Raw genomic sequence first — 26,508 nt, 5'->3', positions numbered from 1 at the left:
AGCTGTTCCCAACGCTACATTGCTCACAATGGCCCAAACACACAGGCCGTCATTCTCGTACGTTTCTCATCCTAGTGAATACCCGCCAGTACTAAGAGACCTGCAATCCTTCCTAGAGCTCAAGAACCACACTGAATAAGATTCTGCTGCATGCCAATCTGTGTCATGATACAAGAGGAACGTTAGCTGTGGTTAGTGTTCAATGGGGTCGCCAATTCAGTAAAGATTACTAAAGGATGAGCACCTACCAAAGAATGGCAACCTCCAAATTTCTTTCTTAGAAATTCTCTTGTCATCAAAAAGGGAATTGTGCCATGAAGGGACCATGTGCAACTAGATTGTTTCTCAGTGAGAATTGATCCCGCAACTCTCTAAATCCCAATGAGGAAAATAAAGTTTCCCTTCAAGCCTTATATTCAAAAGCGCCCACAGAGCATTGACCCTGCTGTTTCTTTCTCTATTTTGTACTTCCAAGGTGCTTTAGAAGGGAGATACTTGAGTTGTTTCAGCTTACTACGTTCTAGAGTGTAAGAAAGAAGCCCTGCACCTCCCAGGACTCGGCATCTTCCTGTTCCCAACGCTGCACTGCTCACAACACCCCAAAGACACAGGCCACCCGTCTGGTACATTTCTCATCCTACTGCAGACCTGCCAGGACTAAGAGAGCTGGAATGCTTCCCAGAGCTCAGGAACCAACCTGGATGAGGCTACATGTATTCTGCTGCATGCCAACCTGTTGCATGATAGCAGAGGAACGTTAGCTTGAGGCTAGTGGTCAAACGTGTTCGCCAATTCACTGAAGATTACCGAAGGATGAGCACCTACCAAGGAATGGTAACCTCCAAGTTTCTTTCCTAGAAACTCACTTGTCATCACAAAGGCAATTGTGCTATGAATGGAACATGTGCAACTACAGTGTTTCTCAGGGAGAATTGAGCACGCAACTCTCTAAATCCTAATGAGGAAAATAAAGTTTCCCTTCAAGCCTTATTTTCAAAAGGGCCCAATGAGCATTGACCCTGCTGTTTCTTTCTCTATTTTGTACCTCCAAGGTGCTTTAGAAGGGAGACACTTGACTTGTTTCAACTGGCCACAGTCTACAGGTTTAACCAAAGACACCCTGCACTGCCCATGACTCGGCATCTAGCTGTTCCCAACGCTGCATTGCTCACAAAGGCCCAAACACACAGGCCGTCCTTCTTGTACGTTTCTCTTCCTGGTGCAGACCCGCTAGTACTGAGAGATCTGGAATCCTTCCTAGAGCTCAAGAACCACACTGAATAAGGCTACATGGATTCTGCTGCATGCCAACCTGTGGCATGATACAAGAGGCACGGTAGCTTGAAGCTAGTGGTCAAAAGGGTTCTCCAATTCACTGTAGATTACCGAAGGATGAACACCTACCAAGGAATGGCAGCCTCCAAGTTTCTTTCTTGGAAAATCACTTGTCCTCACATAGACCATTGTGCAATTAAGAGAAGATGGGCAACAACAGTGTTTACCAGGTAACACTGAGGCCGCAACTCTCCGCTTGGCAATGAGGAAAATAAACTTTCCCAGGAAGCCTCAGTATGCATGGGGACGAAGCAGAATATTCCCCTGGCGTTTCTGACTCTCTTATTGCACATCCAGTGGACACAATGGACCATGACATTGGTAACCATTGCCATGCTGGGAGTCGTGATTGTGGTGTAAGGATATCAAGCTGATGGCTTAGTGGGGCCTAAGTGGCAATGTTTCTCTGGAATACCTCTGAGTTAAGGGAAACCCTGTAAATTTTGAAGCTGGACGTGAAGTGTAGTTGCTGATTGAGGTGGACAGACTGCACGCATTAGTTCCCAGAAGCAATGGTAGGCTAATTGTGCTTTTCAGTGCAGCTCAGGTTTCCTCAAGAATGCAGACACGCTTCGCATGAAGGAAGGCATGGAACGTTGATAACGGTGTTGCTTTCAAGCTATCGCAATCTGGGTGTGTAACCACCGAAGCCCTTCACTGCCCATCACTTGGCATCTAGTTCTTCCCAACGGTAGACTGCTCACAACTGCCCAAAGACACAGGCAGTCCTTTTAGTACGTTTCAAAACCTAGTGCAGACCCGCGAGCCAAAAGAGACCGGATATGCTTCCTAGAGTTCAAGAACCACAGGCACTGAGGTTGCAGGGAATCTGTTGAATGCCTACCTCTGTCATGAGAAAAGCTGAACGTTAACTTGAGGCTAGATGTCCCATGTGGTTGGCCCATTCCCTGAAGATTCCCGAGGGATGAGCCACTACCAAGGAATGGCAACCTCCAAGTTTCTTTCCTAGAAACTCTCGTCATCACAATGGCGAATGTGCTATGAAGGGAAGATGTGCAAGTACACTGTGTCTCAGGGAGAATTGAGCCTGCAACTCTCTAAATCCCAAGGAGGGAAATAAGGTGTCCCTTCATGCCTTATGTTCCAAAGGGACCACCGAGCATTGACCTGCTCTTTCTTTCTCTATTTTGTACCTCCATGGTGCGTTAGAAGGGAGACACTTGAGTTGTTTCAACTCACCACATTCTAGAGGTTTAACAAAAGAATCCTTTCACTGCCCTTTTTTGGCATATAGATGTCCTCAACTGAACGTTGCTCACAAGTCCCAGAAGAGACTGGCAGTCCCTCGTGTACATCTTGGATCCTAGTGCACACCCGCGTGTCCTAAGACACCAAAAATGCTTCCTAGAGTAAAAGCACTGCTTTGACAAAAGCTGCATTGAACCTGCTGCCTGCCTACCGTTGTGACGAGAAAAGCAGGACGTTAGCTTGAGGCCAGTCGTCCCATGCGCTCGGCATATTCACTAACAATTGCTGAGTGAGGAGCACCTAGCAGGAATTGAAAGGCAATGTTTGTTTCATGGAAAATCACTTCTCCTGAAAAGGCAATTCTGCAATGAAGAGAAGATGGGCAACTACACTGTTTATCAGGTAACACTGAGGCCGCAAGTGTCGACATTCCAATGTGGAAAATCAACTTCCCATCAAGCCTCAATCTCCAAGGGGAGGGCACAGCATCTTATGCTGCCGTTTCTGAGTGCCTATTGGACATTCAGGTGACCAAGTAGACCTTTTAGTGAGTAAACTTTGCGATACAGGGAGTAGTGAGTGTGCTGAAAGGATTAGAGAGTCATAGGTTAGTGAGGATTGGGTGTAAAGTGTATCTCCGGAACACCTAGCTTTCAAGGGAAAACCTGTAATTTTTCAGGCTGCACTTGAAGTCCACTGGCTTGCCTGGGGTAGATTCCATCACGTGTGGGTTCCCAGAAGGAAGGGTAGGATCATTATATTTTCCGTGTGCTCAGGGATAGGCAGAAAAGCAGACACGTTTGGCACGAAGGAATGAACAGAACGCTGATAGCTAGGTGTTTTCAAGCTGTCGCAATCTAGGCGTTTATCCAACGAAACCATTCACTGCCCATGATTCGGCAACTAGCTGTTCCCAACGGCGCATTGCTCACAACGCCCCGAAGACACAGCCTGTCCTTTTTGTACGTATAAGATCTAGTGAAGACCCCCGAGTCCTAGAAGACCTGGAATGCTTCCGACAGCTGAATAAGTCCACATGGTTTCTGCTGCATAACAACCTGTGACATGATACAAGAGGAATGTCAGCTTGAGGTTAATGGTCAAATGGGATCGCCAATTCACTGACGATGACTGAAGTTTGAGCACCTACAAAGGAATGGCAACCTCCAAGTTTCCTTCCTAGAAACTCACTTGTCATCACAAAGCCATTTGTGCTATGAAGAGAACATGTGCAATTACAGTGTTTCTCAGGGAGAATTGAGCCGGCAACTCTCTAAATCCCAATGAGGAAAATATAGTTTCGCTTCAAGCCCTATTTTCAAAAGGGCCTGCAGAGCATTGACCCTGTGGTTTCTTTCTCTGTTTTGAACCTCCACGGTGCTTTAGAGGGGAGATACTTGAGTTGTCTCAACTTGCAACAATCTAGACGTTTAACCAAAAAAGCCCTTCACTGCCCATGACTCGGCATCTAGCTGTTCCCAACGCTGCATTGCTCACAAAGGCCCAAACACACAGGCCATCCTTCTTGTACGTGTCTCATCCTAGTGCAGACCCGCCAGTCCTAAGAGATCTGGAATGCTTCCAAGAGTTCAAGAACCACACTGAATAACGCTACATGGATTCTGCTGTATGCCAATCTGTGGGAGGATACAAGAGGAACGTTAGCTTGAGGCTAGAGCTCAAACGGGTTCGCCAATTCACTGATGATTACCGAAGGATGATCATCTGCCAAGGAAGAGCAACCTTCAAGCCTCTTTCCTAGAAACTCACTTGTCATCACAAAGGCAGTGGTGCTCTGAAGGGAACATGTGTAAGTACAGTGTTTCTCAGGTAGAATTGGGCCCAAAGCTCTCTAAACCCCAATGAGGAAAATAAAGTTTCCCTTCAAGCCTTACCTTATTTTCAAAAGGGTCCGCAGAGCCTTGACCCTCCTATTTCTTTCCTTCTTTTGTACCACAAGGGTGCTTTAGAAGGGCTATACTTCAGTTGTTTCAACTTGCCACAGTCTAGAGGTTTAACCAAAGAAGCCCTTCACTGCCCATGACTCGTCATCTAGCTGTTCCCAACGCTACATTGCTCACAATGGCCCAAACACACAGGCCGTCATTCTCGTACGTTTCTCATCCTAGTGAATACCCGCCAGTACTAAGAGACCTGCAATCCTTCCTAGAGCTCAAGAACCACACTGAATAAGATTCTGCTGCATGCCAATCTGTGTCATGATACAAGAGGAACGTTAGCTGTGGTTAGTGTTCAATGGGGTCGCCAATTCAGTAAAGATTACTAAAGGATGAGCACCTACCAAAGAATGGCAACCTCCAAATTTCTTTCTTAGAAATTCTCTTGTCATCAAAAAGGGAATTGTGCCATGAAGGGACCATGTGCAACTAGATTGTTTCTCAGTGAGAATTGATCCCGCAACTCTCTAAATCCCAATGAGGAAAATAAAGTTTCCCTTCAAGCCTTATATTCAAAAGCGCCCACAGAGCATTGACCCTGCTGTTTCTTTCTCTATTTTGTACTTCCAAGGTGCTTTAGAAGGGAGATACTTGAGTTGTTTCAGCTTACTACATTCTAGAGTGTAAGAAAGAAGCCCTGCACCTCCCAGGACTCGGCATCTTCCTGTTCCCAACGCTGCACTGCTCACAACACCCCAAAGACACAGACCACCCGTCTGGTACATTTCTCATCCTAGTGCAGACCTGCCAGGACTAAGAGAGCTGGAATGCTTCCCAGAACTCAGGAACCAACCTGGATGAGGCTACATGTATTCTGCTGCATGCCAACCTGTTGCATGATAGCAGAGGAACGTTAGCTTGAGGCTAGTGGTCAAACGGGTTCGCCAATTCACTGAAGATTACCGAAGGATGAGCACCTACCAAGGAATGGTAACCTCCAAGTTTCTTTCCTAGAAACTCACTTGTCATCACAAAGGCAATTGTGCTATGAATGGAACATGTGCAACTACAGTGTTTCTCAGGTAGAATTGAGCACGCAACTCTCTAAATCCCAATGAGGAAAATAAAGTTTCCCTTCAAGCCTTATTTTCAAAAGGGCCCAATGAGCATTGACCCTGCTGTTTCTTTCTCTATTTTGTACCTCCAAGGTGCTTTAGAAGGGAGACACTTGACTTGTTTCAACTGGCCACAGTCTACAGGTTTAACCAAAGAAGCCCTGCACTGCCCATGACTCGGCATCTAGCTGTTCCCAACGCTGCATTGCTCACAAAGGCCCAAACACACAGGCCGTCCTTCTTGTACGTTTCTCTTCCTGGTGCAGACCCGCTAGTACTGAGAGATCTGGAATCCTTCCTAGAGCTCAAGAACCACACTGAATAAGGCTACATGGATTCTGCTGCATGCCAACCTGTGGCATGATACAAGAGGCACGGTAGCTTGAAGCTAGTGGTCAAAAGGGTTCTCCAATTCACTGTAGATTACCGAAGGATGAGCACCTACCAAGGAATGGCAGCCTCCAAGTTTCTTTCTTGGAAAATCACTTGTCCTCACATAGACCATTGTGCAATTAAGAGAAGATGGGCAACAACAGTGTTTACCAGGTAACACTGAGGCCGCAACTCTCCGCTTGGCAATGAGGAAAATAAACTTTCCCAGGAAGCCTCAGTATGCATGGGGACGAAGCAGAATATTCCCCTGGCGTTTCTGACTCTCTTATTGCACATCCAGTGGACACAATGGACCATGACATTGGTAACCATTGCCATGCTGGGAGTCGTGATTGTGGTGTAAGGATATCAAGCTGATGGCTTAGTGGGGCCTAGGTGGCAATGTTTCTCTGGAATACCTCTGAGTTAAGGGAAACCCTGTAAATTTTGAAGCTGGACGTGAAGTGTAGTTGCTGACTGAGGTGGACAGACTGCACGCATTAGTTCCCAGAAGCAATGGTAGGCTAATTGTGCTTTTCAGTGCAGCTCAGGTTTCCTCAAGAATGCAGACACGCTTCGCATGAAGGAAGGCATGGAACGTTGATAACGGTGTTGCTTTCAAGCTATCGCAATCTGGGTGTGTAACCAACGAAGCCCTTCACTGCCCATCACTTGGCATCTAGTTGTTCCCAACGGTAGACTGCTCACAACTGCCCAAAGACACAGGCAGTCCTTTTAGTACGTTTCAAAACCTAGTGCAGACCCGCGAGCCAAAAGAGACCGGATATGCTTCCTACAGTTCAAGAACCACAGGCACTGAGGTTGCAGGGAATCTGTTGAATGCCTACCTCTGTCATGAGAAAAGCTGAACGTTAACTTGAGGCTAGATGTCCCATGTGGTTGGCCCATTCCCTGAAGATTCCCGAGGGATGAGCCACTACCAAGAAATGGCAACCTCCAAGTTTCTTTCCTAGAAACTCTCATCATCACAATGGCAAATGTGCTATGAAGGGAAGATGTGCAAGTACACTGTGTCTCAGGGAGAATTGAGCCTGCAACTCTCTAAATCCCAAGGAGGGAAATAAGGTGTCCCTTCATGCCTTATGTTCCAAAGGGACCACCGAGCATTGACCTGCTCTTTCTTTCTCTATTTTGTACCTCCATGGTGCGTTAGAAGGGAGACACTTGAGTTGTTTCAACCTACCACATTCTAGAGGTTTAACAAAAGAAGCCTTTCACTGCCCTTTTTTGGCATATAGTTGTCCTCAACTGAACGTTGCTCACAAGTCCCAGAAGAGACTGGCAGTCCCTCGTGTACATCTTGGATCCTAGTGCACACCCGCGTGTCCTAAGACACCAAAAATGCTTCCTAGAGTAAAAGCACTGCTTTGACAAAAGCTGCATTGAACCTGCTGCCTGCCTACCATTGTGACGAGAAAAGCAGAACGTTAGCTTGAGGCCAGTCCTCCCATGCGCTCGGCATATTCACTAACAATTGCTGAGTGAGGAGCACCTAGCAGGAATTGAAAGGCAACGTTTGTTTCATGGAAAATCACTTCTCATGAAAAGGCAATTCTGCAATGAAGAGAAGATGGGCAACTACACTGTTTATCAGGTAACACTGAGGCCGCAAGTGTCGACATTCCAATGTGGAAAATCAACTTCCCATCAAGCCTCAATCTCCAAGGGGAGGGCACAGCATCTTATGCTGCCGTTTCTGAGTGCCTATTGGACATTCAGGTGACCAAGTAGACCTTTTAGTGAGTAAACTTTGCGATACAGGGAGTAGTGAGTGTGCTGAAAGGATTAGAGAGTCATAGGTTAGTGAGAATTGGGTGTAAAATGTATCTCCGGAATACCTAGCTTTCAAGGGAAAACCTGTAATTTTTCAGGCTGCACTTAAAGTCCACTGGCTTGCCTGGGGTAGATTCCATCACGTGTGGGTTCCCAGAAAAAAAGGATAGGATTATTATATTTTTCGTGTGCTCAGGGATAGGCAGAAAACCAGACATGTTTGACACGAAGGAATGAACAGAACGCTGATAGCTAGGTGTTTTCAAGCTGTCGCAATCTAGGCGTTTATCCAACGAAACCATTCACTGCCCATGATTCGGCAACTAGCTGTTCCCAACGGCGCATTGCTCACAACGCCCCGAAGACACAGGCTGTCCCTTTTGTACGTATCAGATCTAGTGAAGACCCCCGAGTCCTAGGAGACCTGGAATGCTTCCCACAGCTGAATAAGTCCACATGGTTTCTGCTGCATAACAACCTGTGACATGATACAAGAGGAATGTCAGCTTGAGGTTAATGGTCAAATGGGATCGCCAATTCACTGATGATGACTGAAGGTTGAGCACCTACAAAAGAATGGCAACCTCCAAGTTTCCTTCCTAGAAACTCACTTGTCATCACAAAGCCATTTGTGCTATGAAGAGAACATGTGCAATTACAGTGTTTCTCAGGGAGAATTGAGCCGGCAACTCTCTAAATCCCAATGAGGAAAATATAGTTTCGCTTCAAGCCTTATTTTCAAAAGGGCCTGCAGAGCATTGACCCTGTGGTTTCTTTCTCTGTTTTGAACCTCCAAGGTGCTGTAGAAGGGAGATACTTGAGTTGTCTCAACTTGCAACAATCTAGACGTTTAACCAAAAAAGCCCTTCACTGCCCTAACTCGGTATCTAGCTGTTCCCAACGCTGCATTGCTCACAAAGGCCCAAACACACAGGCCATCCTTCTTGTACGTGTCTCATCCTAGTGCAGACCCGCCAGTCCTAAGAGATCTGGAATGCTTCCAAGAGTTCAAGAACCACACTGAATAACGCTACATTGATTCTGCTGTATGCCAATCTGTAGGAGGATACAAGAGGAACGTTAGCTTGAGGCTAGAGCTCAAACGGGTTCGCCAATTCACTGATGATTACCGAAGGATGATCATCTGCCAAGGAAGAGCAACCTTCAAGCCTCTTTCCTAGAAACTCACTTGTCATCACAAAGGCAGTGGTGCTCTGAAGGGAACATGTGTAAGTACAGTGTTTCTCAGGTAGAATTGGGCCCAAAGCTCTCTAAACCCCAATGAGGAAAATAAAGTTTCCCTTCAAGCCTTACCTTATTTTCAAAAGGGTCCGCAGAGCCTTGACCCTCCTATTTCTTTCCTTCTTTTGTACCACAAGGGTGCTTTAGAAGGGCTATACTTCAGTTGTTTCAACTTGAAACAGTCTAGAGGTTTAACGAAAGAAGCCCTTCACTGCCCATGACTCGTCATCTAGCTGTTCCCAACGCTACATTGCTCACAATGGCCCAAACACACAGGCCGTCATTCTCGTACGTTTCTCATCCTAGTGAATACCCGCCAGTACTAAGAGACCTGCAATCCTTCCTAGAGCTCAAGAACCACACTGAATAAGATTCTGCTGCATGCCAATCTGTGTCATGATACAAGAGGAACGTTAGCTGTGGTTAGTGTTCAATGGGGTCGCCAATTCAGTAAAGATTACTAAAGGATGAGCACCTACCAAAGAATGGCAACCTCCAAATTTCTTTCTTAGAAATTCTCTTGTCATCAAAAAGGGAATTGTGCCATGAAGGGACCATGTGCAACTAGATTGTTTCTCAGTGAGAATTGATCCCGCAACTCTCTAAATCCCAATGAGGAAAATAAAGTTTCCCTTCAAGCCTTATATTCAAAAGCGCCCACAGAGCATCGACCCTGCTGTTTCTTTCTCTATTTTGTACTTCCAAGGTGCTTTAGAAGGGAGATACTTGAGTTGTTTCAGCTTACTACGTTCTAGAGTGTAAGAAAGAAGCCCTGCACCTCCCAGGACTCGGCATCTTCCTGTTCCCAACGCTGCACTGCTCACAACACCCCAAAGACACAGGCCACCCGTCTGGTACATTTCTCATCCTAGTGCAGACCTGCCAGTACTAAGAGAGCTGGAATGCTTCCCAGAGCTCAGGAACCAACCTGGATGAGGCTACATGTATTCTGCTGCATGCCAACCTGTTGCATGATAGCAGAGGAACGTTAGCTTGAGGCTAGTGGTCAAACGGGTTCGCCAATTCACTGAAGATTACCGAAGGATGAGCACCTACCAAGGAATGGTAACCTCCAAGTTTCTTTCCTAGAAACTCACTTGTCATCACAAAGGCAATTGTGCTATGAATGGAACATGTGCAACTACAGTGTTTCTCAGGGAGAATTGAGCACACAACTCTCTAAATCCTAATGAGGAAAATAAAGTTTCCCTTCAAGCCTTATTTTCAAAAGGGCCCAATGAGCATTGACCCTGCTGTTTCTTTCTCTATTTTGTACCTCCAAGGTGCTTTAGAAGGGAGACACTTGACTTGTTTCAACTTGCCACAGTCTACAGGTTTAACCAAAGAAACCCTGCACTGCCCATGACTCGGCATCTAGCTGTTCCCAACGCTGCATTGCTCACAAAGGCCCAAACACACAGGCCGTCCTTCTTGTACGTTTCTCTTCCTGGTGCAGACCCGCTAGTACTGAGAGATCTGGAATCCTTCCTAGAGCTCAAGAACCACACTGAATAAGGCTACATGGATTCTGCTGCATGCCAACCTGTGGCATGATACAAGAGGCACGGTAGCTTGAAGCTAGTGGTCAAAAGGGTTCTCCAATTCACTGTAGATTACCGAAGGATGAGCACCTACCAAGGAATGGCAGCCTCCAAGTTTCTTTCTTGGAAAATCACTTGTCCTCACATAGACCATTGTGCAATTAAGAGAAGATGGGCAACAACAGTGTTTACCAGGTAACACTGAGGCCGCAACTCTCCGCTTGGCAATGAGGAAAATAAACTTTCCCAGGAAGCCTCAGTATGCATGGGGACGAAGCAGAATATTCCCCTGGCGTTTCTGACTCTCTTATTGCACATCCAGTGGACACAATGGACCATAACATTGGTAACAATTGCCACGCTGGGAGTCGTGATTGTGGTGTAAGGATATCAAGCTGATGGCTTAGTGGGGCCTAGGTGGCAATGTTTCTCTGGAATACCTCTGAGTTAAGGGAAACCCTGTAAATTTTGAAGCTGGACGTGAAGTGTAGTTGCTGATTGAGGTGGACAGACTGCACGCATTAGTTCCCAGAAGCAATGGTAGGCTAATTGTGCTTTTCAGTGCAGCTCAGGTTTCCTCAAGAATGCAGACACGCTTCGCATGAAGGAAGGCATGGAACGTTGATAACGGTGTTGCTTTCAAGCTATCGCAATCTGGGTGTGTAACCAACGAAGCCCTTCACTGCCCATCACTTGGCATCTAGTTCTTCCCAACGGTAGACTGCTCACAACTGCCCAAAGACACAGGCAGTCCTTTTAGTACGTTTCAAAACCTAGTGCAGACCCGCGAGCCAAAAGAGACCGGATATGCTTCCTAGAGTTCAAGAACCACAGGCACTGAGGTTGCAGGGAATCTGTTGAATGCCTACCTCTGTCATGAGAAAAGCTGAACGTTAACTTGAGGCTAGATGTCCCATGTGGTTGGCCCATTCCCTGAAGATTCCCGAGGGATGAGCCACTACCAAGGAATGGCAACCTCCAAGTTTCTTTCCTAGAAACTCTCGTCATCACAATGGCAAATGTGCTATGAAGGGAAGATGTGCAAGTACACTGTGTCTCAGGGAGAATTGAGCCTTCAACTCTCTAAATCCCAAGGAGGGAAATAAGGTGTCCCTTCATGCCTTATGTTCCAAAGGGACCACCGAGCATTGACCTGCTCTTTCTTTCTCTATTTTGTACCTCCATGGTGCGTTAGAAGGGAGACACTTGAGTTGTTTCAACTCACCACATTCTAGAGGTTTAACAAAAGAAGCCTTTCACTGCCCTTTTTTGGCATATAGTTGTCCTCAACTGAACGTTGCTCACAAGTCCCAGAAGAGACTGGCAGTCCCTCGTGTACATCTTGGATCCTAGTGCACACCCGCGTGTCCTAAGACACCAAAAATGCTTCCTAGAGTAAAAGCACTGCTTTGACAAAAGCTGCATTGAACCTGCTGCCTGCCTACCATTGTGACGAGAAAAGCAGGACGTTAGCTTGAGGCCAGTCGTCCCATGCGCTCGGCATATTCACTAACAATTGCTGAGTGAGGAGCACCTAGCAGGAATTGAAAGGCAATGTTTGTTTCATGGAAAATCACTTCTCCTGAAAAGGCAATTCTGCAATGAAGAGAAGATGGGCAACTACACTGTTTATCAGGTAACACTGAGGCCGCAAGTGTCGACATTCCAATGTGGAAAATCAACTTCCCATCAAGCCTCAATCTCCAAGGGGAGGGCACAGCATCTTATGCTGCCGTTTCTGAGTGCCTATTGGACATTCAGGTGACCAAGTAGACCTTTTAGTGAGTAAACTTTGCGATACAGGGAGTAGTGAGTGTGCTGAAAGGATTAGAGAGTCATAGGTTAGTGAGGATTGGGTGTAAAGTGTATCTCCGGAACACCTAGCTTTCAAGGGAAAACCTGTAATTTTTCAGGCTGCACTTGAAGTCCACTGGCTTGCCTGGGGTAGATTCCATCACGTGTGGGTTCCCAGAAGGAAGGGTAGGATCATTATATTTTCCGTGTGCTCAGGGATAGGCAGAAAAGCAGACACGTTTGGCACGAAGGAATGAACAGAACGCTGATAGCTAGGTGTTTTCAAGCTGCCGCAATCTAGGCGTTTATCCAACGAAACCATTCACTGCCCATGATTCGGCAACTAGCTGTTCCCAACGGCGCATTGCTCACAACGCCCCGAAGACACAGCCTGTCCTTTTTGTACGTATAAGATCTAGTGAAGACCCCCGAGTCCTAGAAGACCTGGAATGCTTCCGACAGCTGAATAAATCCACATGGTTTCTGCTGCATAACAACCTGTGACATGATACAAGAGGAATGTCAGCTTGAGGTTAATGGTCAAATGGGATCGCCAATTCACTGACGATGACTGAAGGTTGAGCACCTACAAAAGAATGGCAACCGCCAAGTTTCCTTCCTAGAAACTCACTTGTCATCACAAAGCCATTTGTGCTATGAAGAGAACATGTGCAATTACAGTGTTTCTCAGGGAGAATTGAGCCGGCAACTCTCTAAATCCCAATGAGGAAAATATAGTTTCGCTTCAAGCCCTATTTTCAAAAGGGCCTGCAGAGCATTGACCCTGTGGTTTCTTTCTCTGTTTTGAACCTCCACGGTGCTTTAGAGGGGAGATACTTGAGTTGTCTCAACTTGCAACAATCTAGACGTTTAACCAAAAAAGGCCTTCACTGCCCTAACTCGGCATCTAGCTGTTCCCAACGCTGCATTGCTCACAAAGGCCCAAACACACAGGCCATCCTTCTTGTACGTGTCTCATCCTAGTGCAGACCCGCCAGTCCTAAGAGATCTGGAATGCTTCCAAGAGTTCAAGAACCACACTGAATAACGCTACATGGATTCTGCTGTATGCCAATCTGTGGGAGGATACAAGAGGAACGTTAGCTTGAGGCTAGAGCTCAAAGGGGTTCGCCAATTCACTGATGATTACCGAAGGATGATCATCTGCCAAGGAAGAGCAACCTGAAAGTCTCTTTCCTAGAAACTCACTTGTCATCACAAAGGCAGTGGTGCTCTGAAGGGAACATGTGTAAGTACAGTGTTTCTCAGGTAGAATTGGGCCCAAAGCTCTCTAAACCCCAATGAGGAAAATAAAGTTTCCCTTCAAGCCTTACCTTATTTTCAAAAGGGTCCGCAGAGCCTTGACCCTCCTATTTCTTTCCTTCTTTTGTACCACAAGGGTGCTTTAGAAGGGCTATACTTCAGTTGTTTCAACTTGCCACAGTCTAGAGGTTTAACCAAAGAAGCCCTTCACTGCCCATGACTCGTCATCTAGCTGTTCCCAACGCTACATTGCTCACAATGGCCCAAACACACAGGCCGTCATTCTCGTACGTTTCTCATCCTAGTGAATACCCGCCAGTACTAAGAGACCTGCAATCCTTCCTAGAGCTCAAGAACCACACTGAATAAGATTCTGCTGCATGCCAATCTGTGTCATGATACAAGAGGAACGTTAGCTCTGGTTAGTGTTCAATGGGGTCGCCAATTCAGTAAAGATTACTAAAGGATGAGCACCTACCAAAGAATGGCAACCTCCAAATTTCTTTCTTAGAAATTCTCTTGTCATCAAAAAGGGAATTGTGCCATGAAGGGACCATGTGCAACTAGATTGTTTCTCAGTGAGAATTGATCCCGCAACTCTCTAAATCCCAATGAGGAAAATAAAGTTTCCCTTCAAGCCTTATATTCAAAAGCGCCCACAGAGCATTGACCCTGCTGTTTCTTTCTCTATTTTGTACTTCCAAGGTGCTTTAGAAGGGAGATACTTGAGTTGTTTCAGCTTACTACGTTCTAGAGTGTAAGAAAGAAGCCCTGCACCTCCCAGGACTCGGCATCTTCCTGTTCCCAACGCTGCACTGCTCACAACACCCCAAAGACACAGGCCACCCGTCTGGTACATTTCTCATCCTAGTGCAGACCTGCCAGGACTAAGAGAGCTGGAATGCTTCCCAGAGCTCAGGAACCAACCTGGATGAGGCTACATGTATTCTGCTGCATGCCAACCTGTTGCATGATAGCAGAGGAACGTTAGCTTGAGGCTAGTGGTCAAACGGGTTCGCCAATTCACTGAAGATTACCGAAGGATGAGCACCTACCAAGGAATGGTAACCTCCAAGTTTCTTTCCTAGAAACTCACTTGTCATCACAAAGGCAATTGTGCTATGAATGGAGCATGTGCAACTACAGTGTTTCTCAGGGAGAATTGAGCACGCAACTCTCTAAATCCCAATGAGGAAAATAAAGTTTCCCTTCAAGCCTTATTTTCAAAAGGGCCCAATGAGCATTGACCCTGCTGTTTCTTTCTCTATTTTGTACCTCCAAGGTGCTTTAGAAGGGAGACACTTGACTTGTTTCAACTTGCCACAGTCTACAGGTTTAACCAAAGAAGCCCTGCACTGCCCATGACTCGGCATCTAGCTGTTCCCAACGCTGCATTGCTCACAAAGGCCCAAACACACAGGCCGTCCTTCTTGTACGTTTCTCTTCCTGGTGCAGACCCGCTAGTACTGAGAGATCTGGAATCCTTCCTAGAGCTCAAGAACCACACTGAATAAGGCTACATGGATTCTGCTGCATGCCAACCTGTGGCATGATACAAGAGGCACGGTAGCTTGAAGCTAGTGGTCAAAAGGGTTCTCCAATTCACTGTAGATTACCGAAGGATGAGCACCTACCAAGGAATGGCAGCCTCCAAGTTTCTTTCTTGGAAAATCACTTGTCCTCACATAGACCATTGTGCAATTAAGAGAAGATGGGCAACAACAGTGTTTACCAGGTAACACTGAGGCCGCAACTCTCCGCTTGGCAATGAGGAAAATAAACTTTCCCAGGAAGCCTCAGTATGCATGGGGACGAAGCAGAATATTCCCCTGGCGTTTCTGACTCTCTTATTGCACATCCAGTGGACACAATGGACCATGACATTGGTAACCATTGCCATGCTGGGAGTCGTGATTGTGGTGTAAGGATATCAAGCTGATGGCTTAGTGGGGCCTAGGTGGCAATGTTTCTCTGGAATACCTCTGAGTTAAGGGAAACCCAGTAAATTTTGAAGCTGGACGTGAAGTGTAGTTGCTGATTGAGGTGGACAGACTGCACGCATTAGTTCCCAGAAGCAATGGTAGGCTAATTGTGCTTTTCAGTGCAGCTCAGGTTTCCTCAAGAATGCAGACACGCTTCGCATGAAGGAAGGCATGCAACGTTGATAACGGTGTTGCTTTCAAACTATCGCAATCTGGGTGTGTAACCAACGAAGCCCTTCACTGCCCATCACTTGGCATCTAGTTCTTCCCAACGGTAGACTGCTCACAACTGCCCAAAGACACAGGCAGTCCTTTTAGTACGTTTCAAAACCTAGTGCAGACCCGCAAGCCAAAAGAGACCGGATATGCTTCCTAGAGTTCAAGAACCACAGGCACTGAGGTTGCAGGGAATCTGTTGAATGCCTACCTCTGTCATGAGAAAAGCTGAACATTAACTTGAGGCTAGATGTCCCATGTGGTTGGCCCATTCCCTGAAGATTCCCGAGGGATGAGCCACTACCAAGGAATGGCAACCTCCAAGTTTCTTTCCTAGAAACTCTCGTCATCACAATGGCAAATGTGCTATGAAGGGAAGATGTGCAAGTACACTGTGTCTCAGGGAGAATTGAGCCTGCAACTCTCTAAATCCCAAGGAGGGAAATAAGGTGTCCCTTCATGCCTTATGTTCCAAAGGGACCACCGAGCATTGACCTGCTCTTTCTTTCTCTATTTTGTACCTCCATGGTGCGTTAGAAGGGAGACACTTGAGTTGTTTCAACTCACCACATTCTAGAGGTTTAACAAAAGAAGCCTTTCACTGCCCTTTTTTGGCATATAGTTGTCCTCAACTGAACGTTGCTCACAAGTCCCAGAAGAGACTGGCAGTCCCTCGTGTACATCTTGGATCCTACTGCACACCCGCGTGTCCTAAGACACCAAAAATGCTTCCTAGAGTAAAAGCACTGCTTTGACAAAAGCTGCATTGAACCTGCTGCCTGCCTACCATTGTGACGAGAAAAGCAGGACGTTAGCTTGAGGCCAGTCGTCCCATGCGCTCGGCATATTCACTAACAATTGCTGAGTGAGGAGCACCTAGCAGGAATTGAAAGGCAACGTTTGTTTCATGGAAAATCACTTCTCCTGAAAAGGCAATTCTGCAATGAAGAGAAGATGGGCAACTACACTGTTTATCAGGTAACACTGAGGCCGCAAGTTTCGACATTCCAATGTGGAAAATCAACTTCCCATCAAGCCTCAATCTCCAAGGGGAGGGCACAGCATCTTATGCTGCCGTTTCTGAGTGCCTATTGGACATTCAGGTGACCAAGTAGACCTTTTAGTGAGTAAACTTTGCGATACAGGGAGTAGTGAGTGTGCTGAAAGGATTAGAGAGTCATAGGTTAGTGAGGATTGGGTGTAAAATGTATCTCCGGAACACCTAGCTTTCAAGGGAAAACCTGTAATTTTTCAGGCTGCACTTGAAGTCCACTGGCCTGCCTGGGGTAGATTCCATCACGTGTGGGTTCCCAGAAGGAAGGGTAGGATCATTATATTTTCCGTGTGCTCAGGGATAGGCAGAAAAGCAGACACGTTTGGCACGAAGGAATGAACAGAACGCTGATAGCTAGGTGTTTTCAAGCTGCCGCAATCTAGGCGTTTATCCAACGAAACCATTCACTGCCCATGATTCGGCAACTAGCTGTTCCCAACGGCGCATTGCTCACAACGCCCCGAAGACACAGCCTGTCCTTTTTGTACGTATAAGATCTAGTGAAGACCCCCGAGTCCTAGAAGACCTGGAATGCTTCCGACAGCTGAATAAATCCACATGGTTTCTGCTGCATAACAACCTGTGACATGATACAAGAGGAATGTCAGCTTGAGGTTAATGGTCAAATGGGATCGCCAATTCACTGACGATGACTGAAGGTTGAGCACCTACAAAGGAATGGCAACCTCCAAGTTTCCTTCCTAGAAACTCACTTGTCATCACAAAGCCATTTGTGCTATGAAGAGAACATGTGCAATTACAGTGTTTCTCAGGGAGAATTGAGCCGGCAACTCTCTAAATCCCAATGAGGAAAATATAGTTTCGCTTCAAGCCCTATTTTCAAAAGGGCCTGCAGAGCATTGACCCTGTGGATTCTTTCTCTGTTTTGAACCTCCACGGTGCTTTAGAGGGGAGATACTTGAGTTGTCTCAACTTGCAACAATCTAGACGTTTAACCAAAAAAGGCCTTCACTGCCCTAACTCGGCATCTAGCTGTTCCCAACGCTGCATTGCTCACAAAGGCCCAAACACACAGGCCATCCTTCTTGTACGTGTCTCATCCTAGTGCAGACCCGCCAGTCCTAAGAGATCTGGAATGCTTCCAAGAGTTCAAGAACCACACTGAATAACGCTACATGGATTCTGCTGTATGCCAATCTGTGGGAGGATACAAGAGGAACGTTAGCTTGAGGCTAGAGCTCAAACGGGTTCGCCAATTCACTGATGATTACCGAAGGATGATCATCTGCCAAGGAAGAGCAACCTGAAAGTCTCTTTCCTAGAAACTCACTTGTCATCACAAAGGCAGTGGTGCTCTGAAGGGAACATGTGTAAGTACAGTGTTTCTCAGGTAGAATTGGGCCCAAAGCTCTCTAAACCACAATGAGGAAAATAAAGTTTCCCTTCAAGCCTTACCTTATTTTCAAAAGGGTCCACAGAGCCTTGACCCTCCTATTTCTTTCCTTCTTTTGTACCACAAGGGTGCTTTAGAAGGGCTATACTTCAGTTGTTTCAACTTGCCACAGTCTAGAGGTTTAACGAAAGAAGCCCTTCACTGCCCATGACTCGTCATCTAGCTGTTCCCAACGCTACATTGCTCACAATGGCCCAAACACACAGGCCGTCATTCTCGTACGTTTCTCATCCTAGTGAATACCCGCCAGTACTAAGAGACCTGCAATCCTTCCTAGAGCTCAAGAACCACACTGAATAAGATTCTGCTGCATGCCAATCTGTGTCATGATACAAGAGGAACGTTAGCTGTGGTTAGTGTTCAATGGGGTCGCCAATTCAGTAAAGATTACTAAAGGATGAGCACCTACCAAAGAATGGCAACCTCCAAATTTCTTTCTTAGAAATTCTCTTGTCATCAAAAAGGGAATTGTGCCATGAAGGGACCATGTGCAACTAGATTGTTTCTCAGTGAGAATTGATCCCGCAACTCTCTAAATCCCAATGAGGAAAATAAAGTTTCCCTTCAAGCCTTGTATTCAAAAGCGCCCACAGAGCATTGACCCTGCTGTTTCTTTCTCTATTTTGTACTTCCAAGGTGCTTTAGAAGGGAGATACTTGAGTTGTTTCAGCTTACTACGTTCTAGAGTGTAAGAAAGAAGCCCTGCACCTCCCAGGACTCGGCATCTTCCTGTTCCCAACGCTGCACTGCTCACAACACCCCAAAGACACAGGCCACCCGTCTGGTACATTTCTCATCCTAGTGCAGACCTGCCAGGACTAAGAGAGCTGGAATGCTTCCCAGAGCTCAGGAACCAACCTGGATGAGGCTACATGTATTCTGCTGCATGCCAACCTGTTGCATGATAGCAGAGGAACGTTAGCTTGAGGCTAGTGGTCAAACGGGTTCGCCAATTCACTGAAGATTACCGAAGGATGAGCACCTACCAAGGAATGGTAACCTCCAACTTTCTTTCCTAGAAACTCACTTGTCATCACAAAGGCAATTGTGCTATGAATGGAACATGTGCAACTACAGTGTTTCTCAGGGAGAGTTGAGCACGCAACTCTCTAAATCCCAATGAGGAAAATAAAGTTTCCCTTCAAGCCTTATTTTCAAAAGGGCCCAATGAGCATTGACCCTGCTGTTTCTTTCTCTATTTTGTACCTCCAAGGTGCTTTAGAAGGGAGACACTTGACTTGTTTCAACTGGCCACAGTCTACAGGTTTAACCAAAGAAGCCCTGCACTGCCCATGACTCGGCATCTAGCTGTTCCCAACGCTGCATTGCTCACAAAGGCCCAAACACACAGGCCGTCCTTCTTGTACGTTTCTCTTCCTGGTGCAGACCCGCTAGTACTGAGAGATCTGGAATCCTTCCTAGAGCTCAAGAACCACACTGAATAAGGCTACATGGATTCTGCTGCATGCCAACCTGTGGCATGATACAAGAGGCACGGTAGCTTGAAGCTAGTGGTCAAAAGGGTTCTCCAATTCACTGTAGATTACCGAAGGATGAGCACCTACCAAGGAATGGCAGCCTCCAAGTTTCTTTCTTGGAAAATCACTTGTCCTCACATAGACCATTGTGCAATTAAGAGAAGATGGGCAACAACAGTGTTTACCAGGTAACACTGAGGCCGCAACTCTCCGCTTGGCAATGAGGAAAATAAACTTTCCCAGGAAGCCTCAGTATGCATGGGGACGAAGCAGAATATTCCCCTGGCGTTTCTGACTCTCTTATTGCACATCCAGTGGACACAATGGACCATGACATTGGTAACCATTGCCATGCTGGGAGTCGTGATTGTGGTGTAAGGATATCAAGCTGATGGCTTAGTGGGGCCTAGGTGGCAATGTTTCTCTGGAATACCTCTGAGTTAAGGGAAACCCAGTAAATTTTGAAGCTGGACGTGAAGTGTAGTTGCTGATTGAGGTGGACAGACTGCACGCATTAGTTCCCAGAAGCAATGGTAGGCTAATTGTGCTTTTCAGTGCAGCTCAGGTTTCCTCAAGAATGCAGACACGCTTCGCATGAAGGAAGGCATGCAACGTTGATAACGGTGTTGCTTTCAAACTATCGCAATCTGGGTGTGTAACCAACGAAGCCCTTCACTGCCCATCACTTGGCATCTAGTTCTTCCCAACGGTAGACTGCTCACAACTGCCCAAAGACACAGGCAGTCCTTTTAGTACGTTTCAAAACCTAGTGCAGACCCGCGAGCCAAAAGAGACCGGATATGCTTCCTAGAGTTCAAGAACCACAGGCACTGAGGTTGCAGGGAATCTGTTGAATGCCTACCTCTGTCATGAGAAAAGCTGAACATTAACTTGAGGCTAGATGTCCCATGTGGTTGGCCCATTCCCTGAAGATTCCCGAGGGATGAGCCACTACCAAGGAATGGCAACCTCCAAGTTTCTTTCCTAGAAACTCTCGTCATCACAATGGCAAATGTGCTATGAAGGGAAGATGTGCAAGTACACTGTGTCTCAGGGAGAATTGAGCCTGCAACTCTCTAAATCCCAAGGAGGGAAATAAGGTGTCCCTTCATGCCTTATGTTCCAAAGGGACCACCGAGCATTGACCTGCTCTTTCTTTCTCTATTTTGTACCTCCATGGTGCGTTAGAAGGGAGACACTTGAGTTGTTTCAACTCACCACATTCTAGAGGTTTAACAAAAGAAGCCTTTCACTGCCCTTTTTTGGCATATAGTTGTCCTCAACTGAACGTTGCTCACAAGTCCCAGAAGAGACTGGCAGTCCCTCGTGTACATCTTGGATCCTAGTGCACACCCGCGTGTCCTAAGACACCAAAAATGCTTCCTAGAGTAAAAGCACTGCTTTGACAAAAGCTGCATTGAACCTGCTGCCTGCCTACCATTGTGACGAGAAAAGCAGGACGTTAGCTTGAGGCCAGTCGTCCCATGCGCTCGGCATATTCACTAACAATTGCTGAGTGAGGAGCACCTAGCAGGAATTGAAAGGCAACGTTTGTTTCATGTAAAATCACTTCTCCTGAAAAGGCAATTCTGCAATGAAGAGAAGATGGGCAACTACACTGTTTATCAGGTAACACTGAGGCCGCAAGTGTCGACATTCCAATGTGGAAAATCAACTTCCCATCAAGCCTCAATCTCCAAGGGGAGGGCACAGCATCTTATGCTGCCGTTTCTGAGTGCCTATTGGACATTCAGGTGACCAAGTAGACCTTTTAGTGAGTAAACTTTGCGATACAGGGAGTAGTGAGTGTGCTGAAAGGATTAGAGAGTCATAGGTTAGTGAGGATTGGGTGTAAAATGTATCTCCGGAACACCTAGCTTTCAAGGGAAAACCTGTAATTTTTCAGGCTGCACTTGAAGTCCACTGGCCTGCCTGGGGTAGATTCCATCACGTGTGGGTTCCCAGAAGGAAGGGTAGGATCATTATATTTTCCGTGTGCTCAGGGATAGGCAGAAAAGCAGACACGTTTGGCACGAAGGAATGAACAGAACGCTGATAGCTAGGTGTTTTCAAGCTGCCGCAATCTAGGCGTTTATCCAACGAAACCATTCACTGCCCATGATTCGGCAACTAGCTGTTCCCAACGGCGCATTGCTCACAACGCCCCGAAGACACAGCCTGTCCTTTTTGTACGTATAAGATCTAGTGAAGACCCCCGAGTCCTAGAAGACCTGGAATGCTTCCGACAGCTGAATAAATCCACATGGTTTCTGCTGCATAACAACCTGTGACATGATACAAGAGGAATGTCAGCTTGAGGTTAATGGTCAAATGGGATCGCCAATTCACTGACGATGACTGAAGGTTGAGCACCTACAAAGGAATGGCAACCTCCAAGTTTCCTTCCTAGAAACTCACTTGTCATCACAAAGCCATTTGTGCTATGAAGAGAACATGTGCAATTACAGTGTTTCTCAGGGAGAATTGAGCCGGCAACTCTCTAAATCCCAATGAGGAAAATATAGTTTCGCTTCAAGCCCTATTTTCAAAAGGGCCTGCAGAGCATTGACCCTGTGGATTCTTTCTCTGTTTTGAACCTCCACGGTGCTTTAGAGGGGAGATACTTGAGTTGTCTCAACTTGCAACAATCTAGACGTTTAACCAAAAAAGGCCTTCACTGCCCTAACTCGGCATCTAGCTGTTCCCAACGCTGCATTGCTCACAAAGGCCCAAACACACAGGCCATCCTTCTTGTACGTGTCTCATCCTAGTGCAGACCCACCAGTCCTAAGAGATCTGGAATGCTTCCAAGAGTTCAAGAACCACACTGAATAACGCTACATGGATTCTGCTGTATGCCAATCTGTGGGAGGATACAAGAGGAACGTTAGCTTGAGGCTAGAGCTCAAACGGGTTCGCCAATTCACTGATGATTACCGAAGGATGATCATCTGCCAAGGAAGAGCAACCTGAAAGTCTCTTTCCTAGAAACTCACTTGTCATCACAAAGGCAGTGGTGCTCTGAAGGGAACATGTGTAAGTACAGTGTTTCTCAGGTAGAATTGGGCCCAAAGCTCTCTAAACCACAATGAGGAAAATAAAGTTTCCCTTCAAGCCTTACCTTATTTTCAAAAGGGTCCACAGAGCCTTGACCCTCCTATTTCTTTCCTTCTTTTGTACCACAAGGGTGCTTTAGAAGGGCTATACTTCAGTTGTTTCAACTTGCCACAGTCTAGAGGTTTAACGAAAGAAGCCCTTCACTGCCCATGACTCGTCATCTAGCTGTTCCCAACGCTACATTGCTCACAATGGCCCAAACACACAGGCCGTCATTCTCGTACGTTTCTCATCCTAGTGAATACCCGCCAGTACTAAGAGACCTGCAATCCTTCCTAGAGCTCAAGAACCACACTGAATAAGATTCTGCTGCATGCCAATCTGTGTCATGATACAAGAGGAACGTTAGCTGTGGTTAGTGTTCAATGGGGTCGCCAATTCAGTAAAGATTACTAAAGGATGAGCACCTACCAAAGAATGGCAACCTCCAAATTTCTTTCTTAGAAATTCTCTTGTCATCAAAAAGGGAATTGTGCCATGAAGGGACCATGTGCAACTAGATTGTTTCTCAGTGAGAATTGATCCCGCAACTCTCTAAATCCCAATGAGGAAAATAAAGTTTCCCTTCAAGCCTTGTATTCAAAAGCGCCCACAGAGCATTGACCCTGCTGTTTCTTTCTCTATTTTGTACTTCCAAGGTGCTTTAGAAGGGAGATACTTGAGTTGTTTCAGCTTACTACGTTCTAGAGTGTAAGAAAGAAGCCCTGCACCTCCCAGGACTCGGCATCTTCCTGTTCCCAACGCTGCACTGCTCACAACACCCCAAAGACACAGGCCACCCGTCTGGTACATTTCTCATCCTAGTGCAGACCTGCCAGGACTAAGAGAGCTGGAATGCTTCCCAGAGCTCAGGAACCAACCTGGATGAGGCTACATGTATTCTGCTGCATGCCAACCTGTTGCATGATAGCAGAGGAACGTTAGCTTGAGGCTAGTGGTCAAACGGGTTCGCCAATTCACTGAAGATTACCGAAGGATGAGCACCTACCAAGGAATGGTAACCTCCAACTTTCTTTCCTAGAAACTCACTTGTCATCACAAAGGCAATTGTGCTATGAATGGAACATGTGCAACTACAGTGTTTCTCAGGGAGAGTTGAGCACGCAACTCTCTAAATCCCAATGAGGAAAATAAAGTTTCCCTTCAAGCCTTATTTTCAAAAGGGCCCAATGAGCATTGACCCTGCTGTTTCTTTCTCTATTTTGTACCTCCAAGGTGCTTTAGAAGGGAGACACTTGACTTGTTTCAACTGGCCACAGTCTACAGGTTTAACCAAAGAAGCCCTGCACTGCCCATGACTCGGCATCTAGCTGTTCCCAACGCTGCATTGCTCACAAAGGCCCAAACACACAGGCCGTCCTTCTTGTACGTTTCTCTTCCTGGTGCAGACCCGCTAGTACTGAGAGATCTGGAATCCTTCCTAGAGCTCAAGAACCACACTGAATAAGGCTACATGGATTCTGCTGCATGCCAACCTGTGGCATGATACAAGAGGCACGGTAGCTTGAAGCTAGTGGTCAAAAGGGTTCTCCAATTCACTGTAGATTACCGAAGGATGAGCACCTACCAAGGAATGGCAGCCTCCAAGTTTCTTTCTTGGAAAATCACTTGTCCTCACATAGACCATTGTGCAATTAAGAGAAGATGGGCAACAACAGTGTTTACCAGGTAACACTGAGGCCGCAACTCTCCGCTTGGCAATGAGGAAAATAAACTTTCCCAGGAAGCCTCAGTATGCATGGGGACGAAGCAGAATATTCCCCTGGCGTTTCTGACTCTCTTATTGCACATCCAGTGGACACAATGGACCATGACATTGGTAACCATTGTCATGCTGGGAGTCGTGATTGTGGTGTAAGGATATCAAGCTGATGGCTTAGTGGGGCCTAGGTGGCAATGTTTCTCTGGAATACCTCTGAGTTAAGGGAAACCCAGTAAATTTTGAAGCTGGACGTGAAGTGTAGTTGCTGATTGAGGTGGACAGACTGCACGCATTAGTTCCCAGAAGCAATGGTAGGCTAATTGTGCTTTTCAGTGCAGCTCAGGTTTCCTCAAGAATGCAGACACGCTTCGCATGAAGGAAGGCATGCAACGTTGATAACGGTGTTGCTTTCAAACTATCGCAATCTGGGTGTGTAACCAACGAAGCCCTTCACTGCCCATCACTTGGCATCTAGTTCTTCCCAACGGTAGACTGCTCACAACTGCCCAAAGACACAGGCAGTCCTTTTAGTACGTTTCAAAACCTAGTGCAGACCCGCGAGCCAAAAGAGACCGGATATGCTTCCTAGAGTTCAAGAACCACAGGCACTGAGGTTGCAGGGAATCTGTTGAATGCCTACCTCTGTCATGAGAAAAGCTGAACATTAACTTGAGGCTAGATGTCCCATGTGGTTGGCCCATTCCCTGAAGATTCCCGAGGGATGAGCCACTACCAAGGAATGGCAACCTCCAAGTTTCTTTCCTAGAAACTCTCGTCATCACAATGGCAAATGTGCTATGAAGGGAAGATGTGCAAGTACACTGTGTCTCAGGGAGAATTGAGCCTGCAACTCTCTAAATCCCAAGGAGGGAAATAAGGTGTCCCTTCATGCCTTATGTTCCAAAGGGACCACCGAGCATTGACCTGCTCTTTCTTTCTCTATTTTGTACCTCCATGGTGCGTTAGAAGGGAGACACTTGAGTTGTTTCAACTCACCACATTCTAGAGGTTTAACAAAAGAAGCCTTTCACTGCCCTTTTTTGGCATATAGTTGTCCTCAACTGAACGTTGCTCACAAGTCCCAGAAGAGACTGGCAGTCCCTCGTGTACATCTTGGATCCTAGTGCACACCCGCGTGTCCTAAGACACCAAAAATGCTTCCTAGAGTAAAAGCACTGCTTTGACAAAAGCTGCATTGAACCTGCTGCCTGCCTACCATTGTGACGAGAAAAGCAGGACGTTAGCTTGAGGCCAGTCGTCCCATGCGCTCGGCATATTCACTAACAATTGCTGAGTGAGGAGCACCTAGCAGGAATTGAAAGGCAACGTTTGTTTCATGTAAAATCACTTCTCCTGAAAAGGCAATTCTGCAATGAAGAGAAGATGGGCAACTACACTGTTTATCAGGTAACACTGAGGCCGCAAGTGTCGACATTCCAATGTGGAAAATCAACTTCCCATCAAGCCTCAATCTCCAAGGGGAGGGCACAGCATCTTATGCTGCCGTTTCTGAGTGCCTATTGGACATTCAGGTGACCAAGTAGACCTTTTAGTGAGTAAACTTTGCGATACAGGGAGTAGTGAGTGTGCTGAAAGGATTAGAGAGTCATAGGTTAGTGAGGATTGGGTGTAAAATGTATCTCCGGAACACCTAGCTTTCAAGGGAAAACCTGTAATTTTTCAGGCTGCACTTGAAGTCCACTGGCCTGCCTGGGGTAGATTCCATCACGTGTGGGTTCCCAGAAGGAAGGGTAGGATCATTATATTTTCCGTGTGCTCAGGGATAGGCAGAAAAGCAGACACGTTTGGCACGAAGGAATGAACAGAACGCTGATAGCTAGGTGTTTTCAAGCTGCCGCAATCTAGGCGTTTATCCAACGAAACCATTCACTGCCCATGATTCGGCAACTAGCTGTTCCCAACGGCGCATTGCTCACAACGCCCCGAAGACACAGCCTGTCCTTTTTGTACGTATAAGATCT

Source organism: Eschrichtius robustus, chromosome 12 (assembly GCF_028021215.1).
Source record: "Eschrichtius robustus isolate mEscRob2 chromosome 12, mEscRob2.pri, whole genome shotgun sequence".
NCBI lineage: Eukaryota > Metazoa > Chordata > Mammalia > Artiodactyla > Eschrichtiidae > Eschrichtius > Eschrichtius robustus.
This window is presented reverse-complemented; position numbering follows the sequence as displayed.